Source organism: Taeniopygia guttata, chromosome 4A, assembly GCF_048771995.1.
Source record: "Taeniopygia guttata chromosome 4A, bTaeGut7.mat, whole genome shotgun sequence".
In the NCBI taxonomy this organism is placed as follows: Eukaryota; Metazoa; Chordata; class Aves; order Passeriformes; family Estrildidae; genus Taeniopygia; species Taeniopygia guttata.
Window position 1 is genome coordinate 18,099,251 of NC_133029.1, and position 13,613 is coordinate 18,112,863.

Below are 13,613 nucleotides of genomic sequence, written 5' to 3' on the forward strand. Positions count from 1 at the left end.
GCAAGGACCTGCTGGGCAGCCTGCAGTGCCCACCCAGCTGGGAGATGAGCAGGCAGAGCTGCTTTCTGTCCAGAAGCAGCCCCCTTTGGCAGGGCTGGAACATCCCCTGGAGCTGGGAGGGAGTTAAATACAAACCCAGCAGCAGAGCTGTGGTGTCAGACCTTCTGCCCTGCAACTCCTGCTGTGACACACCTTATCTGAGGAGATTAGTCAGAACTCTGTCCTGAAGCTGCCTCTGAATCCCAAACACCAGCCATACCCTTGGAGATAAGGGCGCCCGTGTCAGCGGCCTCAGCGCTCCACGTGCTGGAGCAGGGCAGAGCAAGGAGCAGGGAAAGGCAGGGGATGGAGGAAAAATAGACTGAGAAAAGGGGGAGGATGAAGGTGTGCCCTCAGAGCTGCTGGGTTTTGTTTTCACCTTTCATGTCTCCAAAGGTGAGCTGGGGAAAAGAGAGGCCAAGAACAAAGCCCTGTCACTTACCCTGGCTGCTTAACTCATTATCCTTAATGTGTGCCACGCTGTGGAGGCAGAGCAAGGTGAAGGAGAAGGATTTTCTGTCTCAGAGCAGGGAAATAAAGTCCCTCTCCACTCAGCAGACAGCCACTTTTCAGAGGGTTTAAGCTGACAGATGCCCAGGCTGTCCAGACACCCCTCCCCAGGGCTTGGCAGGGCTGAGACCCTCACAGAGGAAAACTCAGCTTTCCTAAGGATGGTTTGTACTAAAAACATGGTTTGTAACCCTGCCCTCCAAGCAGGGACACACACAGAGTGTGGAACCGCCTGGAAAACCAGCTGAGAGCCCAGTGCCTCAGTCTGAACAAGACTGAGGCCTCAGAAAACCTCAGGGGATCCCCAAATCCTGAACTCAGCAAGAGCAGCGAGAAAGGCTGAGGGGGGAACAGGCAGTGTAATAAATAAAAAGGTCTTTGTTCATCAAAACGAGCGTTAAAGGAGATAAGAATTTGAACTGAGTAGGGAATGCAACTAGCATAGAAGACTGTGTAAGTAATTATATACAAGTAAACTTTTAGGCCAAGGACAATCTGCAAGGAAGATGAGGAGCCTTCATTCCTATGACCACCAAGGGCAGAAAAAAAGACCCCCTAGCAACCAATTGCACCAGCGCAGAGTGCATCGACAGAAAATACATCAATCAAAAAAAAAAAAAAAAAGGACTATAAAAACAAAAAGGTCAAAGGGGAAGGTGCATCATGGCAGAGCAGAGGCTCCCCGGCCGCCCAGCGCTGTTCTTTTGCTTAATACCGCTTGCTTAATAAATTCTTGTTAATTGATTTATCTATATTTAGCCTCCCCAATGGAATTTGTCCATAACAGGCAGCTCCATGAAAATATGGCTAATGTTGCTGTTGAGGCAGGACAGGAACGGAAGAACTCCAGTTCAGAAGGCCAGATGAATAGAACTCAACTGATATATTTCAAATACATCACTCTTTTTATAGAGAACATCGTGCAGGCTAATTTAATTGGTCTTAAAGTAAAAACATCTCAACCCATTGGTGTGCAGTGAGTGACGTATGGTGGCAGAACATATCTATAAACAATGTGAACAACAAGAGAGATAGAGAATTATTTACATTCTTTTGCAACTCTTTCCCAGGCCCAGCCTGATTAGAAACCTCTCATTTTCTCTCTGACTGAGCTGAGAATATCCATAGCCAAGGGAACTGCCAGACCCGACCCCTCTCTCAGTGGGAACACGTACACCTCAGGGCAACCATTTCTAGCAAAGCCCAGGGGTTTGCTCTGAAGACTGCCCTGTAGGATATTATCCATGAGGGCACAGCACTGCAGGTGTGTCCTGAGTCACAAAAGCCTTGTGCAGCAGAAATCTCAGGGCTGAACCTCATGGCCCAAAGCAGCAGAGGGGCAGAAAAGCTGCTCTCTCCATTTCTCTGCCTAAACCACCACATTTCCCCTGCTTGGGCAAGCAACACACAAAGACACTGATGCAAAAACCAGTTTTTGTCCTTCTGACAAAGCCACAAAAAAGAGAGATGAGGGAACAGCCATCCATGGCAGATAGACACTGAACAAGATTCATGCCCCCAGTAAAAATTGTCTCTATATTGCAGTCCCAGCACTTCAAATGGAAATTGTTTTTACAGAAAAAGGACAATAACAGGGAGGCTGCAAGGGCAAGTCCTTATTTAAGAAGTCCTGTTGGGTTCTGGGGAAGGAAAGGAAAAAGAAATGGGATGCTCCGGTTCTGGGTAAAACTGCAGTCCAGAGCTTTAAAACCAGTAGCTCAAATTACTCGCAAGCTCTTTGCAAACTGGTGGCATTTGAAGGTGCATGCTTGCACTTCCCAAGCAGGAGTTTCCCCCCAGCCCTGCTTGGTGCTCTCTGGCTCCCAGGCACAAAAACCTGAGCCAGGATGGGCAATGGTGCCATGTCAGAATCCGTGGTATTGATGATTCTGAGATTGTAGAAAGTCTCTGTCTTTCTGCCCCCCTGCCAAAGCAGAAGCCATAATTGGTCTGTGCTGGTTCCAAGGTTGTTTATTCTGTTTATCTCTAACATGTTCTGCTGCCCTGCCGCAGCTCTGTCCTGCAGGGCAGCGTGTGGGTCTCTGCCCTCAGTGGGATGGTACAAACATTAAATACCACAAACTACCTGTGCTGGATTTACAATAACGTGCCAATATCTGTCACCTACGTTGGACAGTGTGTCCCCAGCCTGAACCAACAGAAAAATGCCAACACCACAGTGAAACATGGAGGGCATGAAGGAGGAGAAAAAGGACAAGACACACCCAATTTCCTCCATCTTGTCCCCTTTGGACCCCTCATCTAGAATCCTAAATTTCTACTTTTGCACCCGTGTCACACTTAATTATTACTGATATCAAACACTCAGAGCTGGTAATTCATCCTGTAAGATTGAAAACTCTTTTCCATGGACAGAGATCACAGCCAGTGTCTCTGGGGGCTCTGTCCAGGGGGGTTCCTGACCCCTGCCAGGGTCCCAGAGCTGCCAGGGCAGCCAGAGGCATGCTCTGGATTCACACAGTGCCTGGGCTCAACCCCTGTCCTGCAGGGATGCTCCAGCCAGGCCACAGAGCCTGCACAGCACCAGGCACTCAGCAGAGCTCTCTTCCCACGTCTCCCTGTCCCATCTCCAGCAGCAGCACAGCTGAGAGGAGCCAGACCCTGCCTGACTGTGCCGCCTCTCCTGTCCCCAGCAGCCAGCTCACAGCTCCTTATTGCACTTTTGCCATTCTGAGCCTGTTGGCACCTCCAGTGTTGCCACGTGCTGGAATGGAAGGACTCCACAGCCTCAGGAGTCTCACTTTACCACACATATGGGGGTTTTTGAAGGAGTTTTGAATGAGATGGAGCCTCTGAGGTTTTTTGGTGATGTGGTGCATAGGCAGGAAGGGTGAGTTCAGCTCACATCGTTACACCATGGTTCAGGTCACAAGACCCTTAGGTACAGGACCCTTTAAGGAGTTATTGACTAATAAAACACTGCCAACAAGGATATGTATGGTTTTGACCTAATCCTTAAATATTTCATGGGATGGGATGGGATGGGATGGGAAGGGAAGGGAAGGGAAGGGAAGGGAAGGGAAGGGAAGGGAAGGGAAGGGAAGGGAAGGGAAGGGAAGGGAAGGGAAGGGAAGGGAAGGGAAGGGAAGGGAAGGGAAGGGAAGGGAAGGGAAGGGAAGGGAAGGGAAGGGAAGGGAAGGGAAGGGAAGGGAAGGGAAGGGAAGGGAAGGGAAGGGAAGGGAAGGGAAGGGAAGGGAAGGGAAGGGAAGGGAAGGGAAGGGAAGGGAAGGGAAGGGAAGGGAAGGGAAGGGAAGGGAAGGGAAGGGAAGGGAAGGGAAGGGAAGGGAAGGGAAGGGAAGGGAAGGGAAGGGAAGGGAAGGGAAGGGAAGGGAAGGGAAGGGAAGGGAAGGGAAGGGAAGGAAGGGAAGGGAAGGGAAGGGAAGGGAAGGGAAGGGAAGGGAAGGCTCTGTGAGCCAGCTGGGCACTCACAGCTCAGGGGATGCTGTACACATGTTCATTGTTCTGGGTCCCAAGGCCTGACACAAGCAGAGCACATCACCCTCAGCTCCTCTCGAAGCTGCTTTGGCATCCATCCACTGGTCAGGAGTCCCCACAGGTCCTGAGGTACTTCAGTGAGGAGGGCTGTCCCTTGACACTCCTCTTCAGCATCAATACAACTCACTGCACAGCAAAGCCATGATCTGCCATGGCAGAAGGCAGTGCAGAGCATCCTGTGCTGGAGCCAGAGGATGAGTGCAGTGGGTCAGTGCACAGAGCTCCATCAGCAGCTGGGCACTCCCCAGTCCAGCTGGGTTTGGAGCTGGCAGCTGAGAAACTCTCTGGGCTCAGGAGACAACACGACCTGCGCTGGTGAGCAGGTAGGAAACAGCTCAGCCTGAGGCGTGCCAGCAGCAGAGCCCCACCATCCTCCTGCTCCAAGACTGAGGCTGGAGAAGGAAGAAGGAAAAGCAGCCTCCATGCAAACAGGCCTGTCAGTCTGAGCTCTCCCAGAAGCACAAGCTCTCTGTGTCTGACAGAAAGCAATCAAGCCAAGGCCATCTTACAGGAACCTTTGCCATTGCTTTGCAGTAGAAAGATTTCCATAAACTGCTGGTTTGGTTGTTTTTTTCATGAGACATTTTGTCTCAATTTGTCTTTCCCTAAAGGTCACTCTTACAGACAGAAGCCCACTGGCGCCCATCAGTCAAAGGCTCTGACAAGCCAGAGGATCTGTCAGACCACATTTTGCCTCCCAGCTACATTCAAGGTTTTACATTCAACATTTCTAATTCCCCTAATGGACTTTTTCCTTCAAGGCTAGCACACTATCAGAAGGATAACCAGGGAGCACCAGCACGAGGCAGAACTTGGCACAGGAGAGCTCCTACAACGCACATTACTGCCAGGGAGATGAAGCAGCCACAGCAGGAAAGCTCAAAGCAGACATCAGGTAAGAGGGTACAGGAAGCCCCAAATTTAGGAGCATCCAGCTAAAGGTGAGATGCACAGGGATCACAGCAGCTTGAAGAGGAGTCAGACTCCCTGCTCCCAGCTGAGCAGGCAGGGGAAAGCACGAGGAGATGGCAAAGCCTTGTCTGGAGCAGGACATGTCTCTGTGTCACCTGATGGCTGCAGAGCTGGAAGAGACCCTGTCAGGGTGTGGGGGCCTCCTCCAGCCCGGAGAATGGTGAAGAAACTCCACAAGAAACTTATTCTGCTTCTGACAGTCCTTCTGGAGGGCAGCACCCGAGCAGGGGCTGCAGCTGATGACAAAAGCCAAGCATGTGGCAGCATCAGCTCCAAGAAGAGTTGTGCCAGCACACAGCATTAAGTGTAATCATTTCCAGTTCCTTTTTGTGGGAATCCAGGGCTTCCCTCTGGCTGTCCTGGCAGGTCTGGAACCCTGGCAGGGGTCAGGAACCCCCCTGGACAGAGCCCCCAGAGACACTGTCTGTGATCTCTGTCCATGGAAAAGAGTTTTCAATCTTACAGGATCAATTACCAGCTCTGAGTGTTTGATATCAGTAATAATTAAGTGTGGCACAGGTGCAAAAGTAAAATTTTAGGATTCTAGATTAGGGGTCCAAAGGGCACAAGATGGAGGAAATTGGGTGTGTCTTGTCCTTTTTCTCCTTCTTCATGCCCTCCATGTTTCACTGTGGTGTTGGCATTTTTCTGTTGGTTCAGGCTGGGGACACACTGTCCAACGTAGGTGACAGATATTGGCACGTTATTGTAAATCCAGCACAGGTAGTTTGTGGTATTTAATGTTTGTACCATCCCACTGAGGGCAGAGCCCCACACGCTGCCCTGCAGGACAGAGCTGCGGCAGGGCAGCAGAACATGTTAGAGATAAACAGAATAAACAACCTTGAAACCAGCACAGACCAATTATGGCTTCTGCTTTGGCAGCGGGGCTGACAGACAGAGACTTTCTACAATCTGGGAATCATCAATACCACAGATTCCAACACTTTTGTTGAGGTGATGGAAGGCAGGTGTGAGCCATGCCTGAGCTCACAGCAAACCAGATTTATTTCACTGAGGGTGTGAAGGGTGGCTCTGGATACCTCAGGACAGCGACCTGGACCTGGGGAGCAGAGACCAGGTGGGAGGGACAATGGTCCCACTGTGGAGTTCAGTACACATAGTTCCAAATCACGATATAAATAAATGATTTAAAAGCTGAGGTGGGGTGAACCCCCTAAGCCCCTGAATAAGCTGCAGAGGCAGGGTTGTGAGCCTGAGTCTTGAAGATGTGGGCAGAGACGATGTGGGACCCCCACATCTCAGGGGTGGCCATGCACACTTTGAGCTGAGCAGAATTCCCCTCAGGGTAACGGGAGCACGGGGCAGGAGCTGTCCGTGGTGTGCAGGGTAACAAGTTTAGTCAGATGCCACATGAACCTGAGGACCAGGGAGGAGTGAGATGAGCATAAAGCCTGTTGAAAAATCCATAAAACCTGTCCCAAGTGGATTCCAAGAGGAAGAAGAAGCCCCCATGGTGAATGGCACAGTGCTCCTGGCAAAGAGCTGAGGAGGGTGATGGCCTCTTGTTCCTTCTGGACCCCAAGGTAGCTGGGGGAGCCCAGTGCCAGGGGCACAGGGGAAATCCTGGCTCTGACCTGCCCAGCAGCTCTAACTGCAGCACTGCTGTGGCAATTGTTAGGTATTGATTGCCCAATCAATAGGCTCTCCGTGTTAGCAGCATTTTAACTGGACTGCTAATAACAACAACTGTTCGTTGCAGTTTTGGTTATGTTGTTAAGACTTTTAATTAGACAAACAATAAATTTTGGGCTTGGCATAAGCCAGTGTGTTTGGCTTTTGGTAGGTAACACCAGCTGGGCTAGCATCTCTGTCCTGCCCTGCCTCCCAGGGGGATGAGTTCGGGGTGTCTGACTGCAAGGAAAAGCTCAGCCCCACCCCAGCCTGGTGCAGGGTCCATCCCTGTGTGCTTCACCTCCTGCAGCCTTCCCCAGGCTGCTTCTGGGGACAGATGTGACAGGTGCCACCCTGAAGATGAGCACAAGCTCGACAGCCCCCCAAATTCTGCCCCAGTTTGGGGCTGCTCAGCCCTGGCAAAGCCCCTCTGTGTGCCCATGACATCTTTACCTTCTCAGTCCAGAGGGTTTTCCCACCATGAATATACAGAGGACATTGGCCAACCAGCACAGAGCTGGTTAGCCACAGGTCCCTCATCTCAAGCAGAGACTTCATCCAGCTTCCCCCAGCAGCCCAAATAACCCAGGCATTTCTCCATCTTCCAAATAAGCCAGGCATTTCTCCATCTCCCCTGCACACCCTCCCTTGCCACTCCTCTGACCCCTGTCCCAGTGACTGGCAGCATCTCAGGCTTCCAGGGGCAAGGAACAGCCTGTGCTCACAGCCCACCCAAGGTAGCAGTTCACCACAGCATGCTCACTTTTAATTTGCTTATCCGAGCAATAAAGCAGAAACGAGGAATGGCAGCTAATTAAAAGTATCGATTCACGTGGCATTCAAAACCACCCAGACCAAGTCAGGGCAGGAGGGAGGGATGAGGAGCTGGAAGAGAACAGGGACAGCAGGACTGCAGTGCTGCAGCCAGGTGTATCCTCACTGCCTGGCATTTCCTGCATGGGGAAAACTCCTTTGCTTTAACAACCCTCTCCTGCAAGGCACCATCCCCAAGACACTGGGTCTTTTCCTTACCAGAGAAATCTCCAAGATTCCCATTCCCTCAGCTCCATGTGAATCCTCGTTTGACTTGCCCCATGTATTTTTAAGGCTGCCTGACAGCAGGCAGGCAACCCCCAGAAATGGGGGGAAAACACAGTCAGGATGTGTTTCTGCAGTGAGGCTCTCAAAGGTCACCGCTTGCAGAACCCTCTGACCTTCACATCAGGAGAGCAACACACGGGAGATGTTTGTCTTTGTGACTCAGGTACGTGCAGGACTCACAGCCTGCCTGGGGCCAGAAAATGCAGACAACTTCCAGCTCAGCTGCTCTGCACACCATTGCACAAGATGGTTTTTAAAACCAGAGTCAGTGTCTGTCACTCCCATGGGAAGGGGAGTGGGAAAGATGCTCAAAGTGGGGGCAGCACCAGGGTGTCTGCTGTGGCCAGGTGTCTCTTAGCAGAGAGCTGATGGGAATGGATTCAAACTGAGAGTAAATGTAGATTAGCTATTAGCAAGAAAAATTTTCTGTGAGGGTGAGGCACCAGAGAAGCTGTGGCTGCCCCATCCCTGGAAGTGCTCAAGTCAGGCTGGATGGAGCTCTGAGCAACCTGGTCTAAGGGAAGGTGTCCCTGTACACAACAGCAAGGCTGGATCCAGATAATCTTTAAGGTCAGCCCAGGCCATTTTACAGTTCTGTGAAGAGGAAGATGCTCATGACAAGACACGAGCTGGGGTTGCCTGAGCCTGGCCAGTGTGGGTCTGTCTGGAGGGGAAGGTGGCTGCTGAATCCTCACTTCCCACAAGAGTAAAAATTTTGCATCTTAAGAGACCAGCCAAGTGAGGAGCATCCAGACAGTGCTGTGCCAGAGACAGAGCTGGGAACAGGCACAGAGGCATCCACAGCCACTCATGAGGTAAGAAACTGTCACTCTCTTCTTGCTCTGCATTACCCATCCCATCATCTCCCCATCCCTCTGTGTGGCATAGCTACCAACAGCTGTCCCCATGGGATCACCAAAGAGCCGGAATCTCTGACTGAAAGCTTGCTCCCTGTCCCTCTGACCTCACACAGCACACAGATGCCACCATGGCATGGAGGGAGCAGAGTCCCCAAGTGCCTCATCCCCACCCGAGGCCTTAGAAGCAAAAGGAACCTGCAGGGAAGAACTTCTGCTCTGAACACGCTCGAGAAGCTTCTCAGAGAAGTGACAAAGTGTGGCAAGCACATTTCTCTCCCTCTCAGGATTTTCATAGAGGTGCACAGAGAGAAATGAAAGAGAAAACAATTTCTATTTCTGCTCCTTGTTTTTCCTATGTGGAATGTGTTTGGAGAATTGTTTACCTGGGGTGAGTGCTTGGTTGGATTCTGGTGAGGATTGTTTGAGCCTGATGGCCAATCCAACCTACCTGGGGCTGGGCTCTCAGAGAGGGTCACGAGTTGATGAGAGTTAGAGTCAGAGAAAGTAGTGTGTAGTTTTAGTATCCTCCTTTTATATAGTATATTAATGTATTTTAGCATAGTTATAATAAAGAAATCATTCAGCCTTCTGAATTGAGTCAGACATCAGCATTTCTTCCCATTGGGTTTGTCTGCGTTTACAATAACAAAGTACCTCTCATTGTTAAAGCTGCCCTAGCAGCCTCCTCAGCGAGGTGTGCAGCCCCATCGTGGGCATGGAGCCTGGGGGGATGTCCATCCTCTGCCTGAGGTGCTATCAGTGCTTCCTCTGAGCTCTGTGGGGACTGCAGGCATGGCTCAGGCTCCTTCTGCTCTGCTTCCCCTCCTGCATTCCCCAGCCAGCAGCCCGCTCCAGCCCAGCCATTGCAGACCATCCTGCCCTGCCAAGCAGCCAGGCAGCTCTTCCCAGGGCACAGCCTGACACAGAGAGGGCCAGTGGCCACTTCCCAGCTGCCCTGCCCCCATCCCACTCCAGCCGGGCATCACAGGGAGATCAAAGGTCCTGCTACAGCTGTAGGTAATCCATCCAGGCAGGCAGGCAGAGGGATTCACTCTCTGTGACAGACGTTATCTGGCTCCAGGAAGGATAAACCTAAATCCTCTCCTGTATTTCCCCTCCACTCTCCAGTCCAGAAGATGAAATGTGACACGTGGCCAAGACCTGAGGAGAGCACCAGGGAGAGCCCCATGGTGGGACAAGGAAGCCCCAGACTGGTGGGTCAGGGGGAGGTGGGCTGTTGGGAAGGTACCCCAGGATCTTCCATTCCATCCCTCCAAGGGAGGTGGCTTCACCTCCTGCTCACCCATCACCCTGAGCTGCTGTCATGGCAACACATGCCTGGCTTCAGGAAGAACAGGTACTTCTGCTTGTTTACCCAAGGAGGAGCAGCATCCCAGTGTTTTGAGCAGGAGAGAAGGAGGGGAGTGAGCCAGCACAGCACAGGAGCTCAGGGACCTGGAGCTGCATGGTGTGCAGGTCTGCAGCCTCCTCCCACCCACGAGAGGGGTGCAGCCTTCATCCACTTTGGTTCTGCTGCTCGTGGCTGGGAGATGTGCTCGTGGGGGTGGTGACAGTCCCCACACCACGCTGGGGCCCCACAGGAACATGGGGTGACAGAGGGTTTCGGCTGCACAGCACAAAACTGGGACGTGCTGAGCACTCAGCACCAACCTTGCCCTCCAAAGGGGGAACCACCCCTCAGAAAGGTCCTTTAATGCTCAGCAGGGGCTGCAAAGAAAACACAGACTGCAGCCCCAGCAGGGCTCTGGCAGCAGCTCCTGCCTTCCCCAGCCATTTCCCAAGAGCAGCCCCAGCACACGGCACATCCAGCACCACCCATGGACCATGAGAACCAGCTGAGTGCAGAGCCTTTCCTTTGGAACCTCTCACACCTGCAGGAGAAGCAGACAGTGCTTTGATTTCAGAGCTCCTGAATCCAAAGGAGCCTGAGCAAGATATTTCCCCCTCCAGAAACAGCTGCGTGGGGAGCTGGTGACCACCTCCACGTGCCAGCCCCTTGAGAAGGGATGGAACTCAGTGCCTCACTGCTGGGATAGCAGCACCAGCATCCACAGCAGTCCTGGCTCCCCTGGGTGCAGAGGAGGCAGGAGCTGGGGGAAGAAAAGCTGTCTAGGAAGATCTGAAAGAGGCCCATGTTGGAGGGTTTGGAGTTGCCTCCAAACTGTGGGAAACCAGGGCTTCCCTCTGGCTGCCCTGGCAGGTCTGGGACCCTGGCAGGGGTCAGGAACCCCCCTGGACAGAGCCCCCAGAGACACTGTCTGTGAGCTCTGTCCATGGAAAAGAGTTTTCAATCTTACAGGATCAATTACCAGCTCTGAGTGTTTGATATAAGTAATAATTAAGTGTAGCACGGCTGCAAAAGTAAAATTTTAGGATTCTAGATGAGGGGTTCAAAGGGGACAAGATGGAGGAAATTGGGTGTGTTTTGTCCTTTTTCTCCTTCTTCATGCCCTCCATGTTTCACTGTGGTGTTGGCATTTTTCTGTTGGTTTAGGCTGGGGACACACTGTTCAACGTAGGTGACAGATATTGGCACGTTATTGTAAATCCAGCACAGGGAGTTTCTGGTATTTAATGTTTGTACCATCCCACTGAGGGCAGAGCCCCACACGCTGCCCTGCAGGACAGAGCTGCGGCAGGGCAGCAGAACATGTTAGAGATAAACAGAATAAACAACCTTGAAACCAGCACAGACCAATTATGGCTTCTGCTTTGGCAGCGGGGCTGAAAGACAGAGACTTTCTACAATCTTGGGATCATCAATACCACAGATTTTTACACAAACTTTCCTGATTTTCAAGAGATTTGCATCCAACCAGCCCACAGGAGAGGCGCAGTGTGGTCAGGACAGCAGAGCAAGATGGGAGCTTGGCCCTGCACTTCACAGCACCCCGTGGCACACAGATCTTCTCAGCAGGTTGGGCCTGCTGTGCTCCAGGCTTCATGCCAGGCCCTGTCTGCAATCCCTAAATCCCTGCTCCAAACTCACACGAGCCCTGTTTGCAGCTTGCTGGCCTAACTCAGCTCTGGAGAACGGGCAAGGCCAGCTCTTCTCCTGTGCTGCAGCCCTGCTGGCCACAGCCTGAGCAGAGGTGATTCTGGGGCTCACTCACTGTCACCAAATGACCTCTTGATGAGCACCTTAATAAAAACAAAAAGCAGGCAGCAGCAGCACCGTGGTGTCCTGGCAGGCTCTCTCCGTTTTCCCCAGCTGTGAAATGGGTACTTCCACTTCCCAGAGGTTGATGAGAGCTTTTTCTGGATATCATCCAGTGACAATCATTTCATTCCTGGAAGCAATGCTCACAGGGGAGGGAAACCCAGTGTGGCACAATGAAGTCATGGTTGATTCCCCTGAGCATCCCAGGCCTTTGTCTGCAGCTCTGGTACAGGCAGGTCAGCTCTGAAGGTGCATCCTTTGATAGCAGAAAACATCTGCAGATGTCAGGGGGCTTCCCTGGTCTGATGGGTGGCTGCCTGGTGAAGTACGTGTTTCCCCCTGGCCTGACCTCTCCCAAAGTCAATATATTTGCTCCATATTTGATGTCTCCCTTCCACAACACACAGCTGAGAAAACCCCCTGTACAGCAGAAGCTATCTTTGGAGAGAGCTGAAAGAAGGAAATGATTAATAATATATAGACAAGGTAGCTCAGTGCTTTGTGGCACAAGGGCACATCTCTGCAGGGTGCTGAGCGGAGCCTTGCAGCGGGGTTTTCCTCTTGGATGCCTTTGGCAGCTCTCTGCTCCCCATCTCCAGGAGAGCCTTAGGGAAACCACCTGTGAGATGGGCAGCAGCCAAAGCTGGATCTGCTGAGCCCCATGTCCGCTCTGCTGGGAATTCAGGCAGCCTGCTAGTGCAGCTGTGCCACTGTGTGCTTCCCTCCAACATCTGCCTGTCCTGCTCACTGAAAAAAATCATGGAGCTGCTGCTAATTTCATTAGCAGGCCCGTCAAGCGGTTCATCAAGCCATGATTTCCTGGCTTGGCGCCTTGAGGAAACAAGCGGGATCTGCCCTGAATTCACAAAGCCATCCCCTGGGGTCATTTGTCTGAAGGCTTAGAATTTCCCGAGTGCATCATTATCTGGGATTAAAACCGGGGGAGGGAGGGGCCTGGATTGCTTTTTGTGCCCATCCCGGGGGTACAGCAGACCTCCCCCAGACCTGGCCCGGGCAGGGGCACGGATGCGGGCACATGGAGAGACACCCGCGGGGGCGCTGCCGAGGGCTCGGCTCTGCGAGCCCGCACCCGGGTCCCGCACCCAGGTCCTGCACCCAGGTCCCGCACCCAGGTCCTGCACCCAGGTCCCGCACCCAGGTCCCGCACCCAGGTCCTGCACCCAGGTCCCGCACTCAGGTCCCGCACCCAGCTCCCGCACCCAGCTCCCGCACCCAGGTCCTGCACCCAGGTCCTGTACTCAGGGTCCCGCACCCAGGTCCCACACCCAGGGTCCCGTAACCAGGTCCCGCACTCAGGTCCCGCACCCAGATCCCACACCCAGGTCCCGCACTCAGGGTCCCGCACTCAGGGTCCCGCACCCAGGGCCCGCACCCAGGTCCCACACCCAGGGTCCTGCACCCAGGTCCCGCACCCAGGTCCCGCACCCAGGGTCCCGCACCCGGGTCCCGTACTCAGGGTCCTGCACCCAGGTCCCGCACCCAGGGTCCCGCACCCAGGGTCCCGCACCCAGGTCCCGCACCCAGGTCCCGCACACAGGTCCCGCACCCAGGGTCCCGCACCCAGGGTCCCGCACCCAGGGTCCCACCCGCTGGCAAGGAGCGCCCTGCCCAGACGGTCACCTCGGCCCGTGGAGCGTCCTGTCCGCAAGGATGTGCCCGCAAGGAGGGTCCCGCACAGAGCCTTCCGCACACAGTCCCCTCTCCCGCCCGGGGATGCTGCACTGTGGGTCCCCTCTGTCTCACTCAGGGTCCCGCTGTCTCACTCTGTGTCCCCCCCC